General features: G+C 34.7%; 1 non-coding gene across 1 annotated transcript; it reads right to left on the bottom strand.

Annotated features, from left to right (window-relative positions):
• Window positions 1-994: 994 nt before the first annotated feature.
• LOC121216581 (small nucleolar RNA R71) lies at window positions 995-1,100 on the bottom strand. Its single transcript, XR_005912762.1, has one exon. It is a non-coding gene; the product is annotated as a small nucleolar RNA R71 (small nucleolar RNA).
• Window positions 1,101-4,201: the final 3,101 nt, after the last annotated feature.

Genomic DNA, 4,201 nt, shown 5'->3' with positions numbered 1-4,201 from the left:
CGTGAAAATATTCGTAACAACATGAGCATGGGTTTAGTAATTCTAAGTTAAGAAATGTAATTGATCTAACACAATTATGCCATATTGATTAAAACTCATCCTTTTGAAATCGTGCATTGGAATTTGTACACTTAGTTAATTTTTAGTTTTTAAATCACTTCTTCAAAACAACATATGTTTCCCATCACCAAAGTGTTTGATTTACATTTCATAAATATTTTTCTTTCACACTCCCTGTGGGTACGGTAACTCGAGATTTACTTATCACTTTACTACTTGATAATGATTTTGTACACTTAAACATTTCCGTCAGTCCAAATGTTTGGCGCAGTTGCCGAGGACTATTTTAAAAGTCATTATTTGTGAATTTGTTAATTTTGCATTTTGGTTTCTTTTTTCTATTCAATTTTAACTTAGTTAATTTTTCTATGATTGTTTCATGTGTTTATGAGTATTGATAAAATTATCAATTTACTCCCCATAGATCCTAAAATTGAAAGAAATTTTCGATAAAGAAGAAGATAAATAGTTCAGAGAAGTACCGAAAAGATGAACTTTGACAATCTAAATCAAGGAAATGGAGTGAATCAAGTTTAAAATCTTATACTTATTACTGTTGATAGGGATAGTGCTCTAAGATAGTATGCCATGCCAGTGTTTCATGAGCTTAATCTGGGTATTAGGAGACCTAAACTTAAGGTATAACAATTCGAGCTAAAGCCAGTCATGTTCTAGATGCTTTAGACAGTGGGTCAATTCAATGGAATGCCTACTGAAGGTCCTCAACTTCACTTAAGATTGTTTATGGAGGTGATCGATTCTTTCAAATTATCCTGAGTACCCGAAGATGCACTACGATTAAAGATGTTCCTATATTCACTAAGGGACAGAGCTCAAGCCTAGTTGAACTTATTTCCATAAAATTCCATTACCACATGGAAAGAGTTAGCAGAACGATTCTTTATGAAGTAGTTCCCACCTAGCAAGAATGCTAAGTTGTGGAATGAGATCACTACCTTTCAAAAAATAGATGACGAGTCATTGTATGAGGCATGGGAAAGGTTTAAAGAACTATTACGAAGATACCCTCATCACGAAATCTTGCATTGCATCCAACTAGAGACATTTTATAACGGTGTCAATGCTCACACGAGAATGGTAGTAGAGCTTCTACTAACGATGCTCTCTTTTCTAATTCCTATAACGAGGCTTATGAAATCATCAAAAGGATTTTCAGCAACAACTATCAAATAAACAACCAATCGAGCAACATCAGGAAAATGAGTCGCTGAAGTACATAAAGTGGACACTCTCACTTCACTTGCATCTTAGGTATCCTCGATATCCTCAATGTTTAAAAACTTTACTACTAATGGGTTTAATAATTTTGCATCTCAGTCACCGAATCAATTTGAGACTATAGCCTGTGTTTATTGTAGGGAAGGACACTTGTTCAAAAAATGTCCATCAAACCCAAAATTTGCGTATTATATGGACAAATAAAACCAAAACCAAGGAAGGCAAGGACTATAATCCAATTTTTATAACCCATCTTAGTGAAACCACCCTAATTTTTTTTAGAGCAACCAAGGGGCTGGAACCAGTAATACTTATGCACAATCTAGACCGACCCAATCACCTATTTTTTCCTAACAAGTTCATAACCAACTCAAGCTTAACCTTCCAATAGCTTAGAGAATCTATTGAAGGCATATATGGCAAAGAATGATGCCACTTTAAGAAATTTGGAGAATCAAATGGGTCAACTTGCTATTGAACTTAGGAACCGACCACAAGGTGCTCTGCTTAGTGATACAAAAAATCTAAAAATTTTGAGAAAAAAGCATTGTAAAGCATTGGCATTGAGGAGCAGAAAAACATTAGAGCCCAACGATGTCGAAGTTGAAGAGAAGCCAACTGATGCTTAAGATTTAGTGGAAGTTCAACCAAGTGTTGAAATTCCAACTTCACCAGAAATAGAATCTACAAAATCTAATAAGGTAACTTCTAACCCAGTTAATTTTGAGAAACTAATAACTTCGTTAAATGCAGAATTGCCACAAAAGATGGATCAGCTAGTTCAAGTTAAAAATCCCCCACCACCCTACCCTCAAAGACTTCAAAAGCAGAAGTAGGAAGCCTAGTTCAAGAAATTCCTAGACGTGCTCAAGTAACTTCATAGCAACATGCCATTGGTAACAGCACTTATTCTCATATCAGAATGTCGCAGCATTTTTTCCAACATTCTGAGTTCTCTGATACTGTTGATTGCATGCAAAATTATTATAAGAGGTGGAATTGTTGTGGATGTTACTGACATAAAAGGCATTCTCTGCATGTTGTGGACAATTTTCATAGCTGTGGTTGTCAATGCAAATCTCACAACAAAAGGTAGGAACATCAACTTGTTGAACGACTTGTATAGGTGCAACGTCACTAGTCCATTGTATATTTTTTATCATATTGCCCATTAGAATTCAACATTTGAAACATTACTGGCTTGAGTTCAAAATCTCCAGCTAGGATTGTTGGCCTAACAACTCCCGGTTGCAAGTCATCCAAGAGAAGTACTACAAAATCTCATATAGTCCTACTTTCTATTTGAGCGTCTTGCGGCAAAGGTGGGTCATTAGCATTTTGGTGCTGCATCGGGGGTATGACTTCATAGTTTCTTGGTAAAGCCATATTCCTTTGTTATCGAAGTCTCCTCCGAATGGTTCTTTAAATTTCTGGATCAAAATTAGCAATAAACTCTGAATTGCTTCAGGTCATACAACACCTAAAATAAAATGTGAAAATAGCGACAAAAAGAAAAGAAGTTAGTAACAACTAAATATTATGAAATAAAAACAAACAAAAACAAACATCAAACAAACTTCATCCCCAGCAACGGTGCCAAAACTTGATCGGTTGTTTAATGTCACAACAATAATGTGCAAGCGTACATTGTCGATGCAAGTATAGTAGATAGATATGAGCCTGTCGAATATCGATCCCATGAGGATGGTTGTCTTTTGTCTATCAATGTCAGTGCAATAAATAGATAGAAATGAGATAAATTGTGAGAGTACTTGTCGATGAAATAACTTGAAAACAATAAGATAAAATAAGATAATGATAAAATGGGATCCCCAACATGAATATTCAACAAAATAATAAGTGCTCACAAGGTATAAAAGGATAGGTGATTGTTGATTAAATAAATTGCAATGAATATCTTATCAAACTTAACTTCTATATTTAATCTAAGACTTAAACATGCACATTCACCCCACCTTCTGATGATGGCAATGGAACAATATTAAGAACAAGTGGATTAAATTCCTCTAATCTTCAAGAAACTTCCGTTGTCATGCTTGTTAGCTTGAACTATTGCTGCATTGTCCAGTGTTAGTGACTGCAATAACACTTTCATGCTTAATATATTCAAACCCCAAGATTAAAAAGTAGAAGCAAGATTGAATAAAATAACATTTAACCCAAAAATCATGTACACTTCCGTACTAACATGAAATAGAAAGTAACCTCTAGTGTTTAAAAAAAGAAATATAAAAGAACCAAGTGGAAAGTACTATTCCTAAAAAATCTCGACCTGATCTCTCAACTCCCTCTTGTATCGAACTCAGGGCTCCTCGTCAAGAGCTAATCTGCATCCCTTTCACATCCGTTCACCCATAGGAGGCTTAAGTCGCCATAGCCGAAAAGGTTCAAAATATAGTTTGAAGAAGATAATACCCAAAAAAACATTTTCTTTCCTTTTCATGTGAATACTAATATTTATCTAAATAACACAGGTGTCCTTTCATCAGAATCATGCTGCATCTATACATACAATTTAGTTGTACCAGACTGGACAGCTCACACCTTTTTGTTCTTATCCAGACAACTGTTAGGTGTGACAACAATTCTGGATGCAATCTGGAAATACTCATGCAGTGACATTGGTACCAAAACATGACAAAATTAAAGATAAATAGGTTAAGATCCACTGAGTTATAAAATGCAATTTACTATACTGAAAATGCTAAAAATATGCTAAAAATAACTAAATGGGAGAAAATTAATCAATAAGTAGGGAGAAAACATATGTTCTTTCTAGTACTATCAGGTTGTCATTTATAACAAACCCTTAAGCGAAGGCAAATCAACCCATAAAGAGAGTGATGTGCAGGTAATCAGCATACGTGATTCTGCTATTCCT

Source organism: Gossypium hirsutum, chromosome D04 (genome assembly GCF_007990345.1).
Source record: "Gossypium hirsutum isolate 1008001.06 chromosome D04, Gossypium_hirsutum_v2.1, whole genome shotgun sequence".
In the NCBI taxonomy this organism is placed as follows: domain Eukaryota; kingdom Viridiplantae; phylum Streptophyta; class Magnoliopsida; order Malvales; family Malvaceae; genus Gossypium; species Gossypium hirsutum.
Note: the sequence above shows the minus strand (reverse complement) of the source record. Positions and strands in the feature narration are given on the sequence as shown.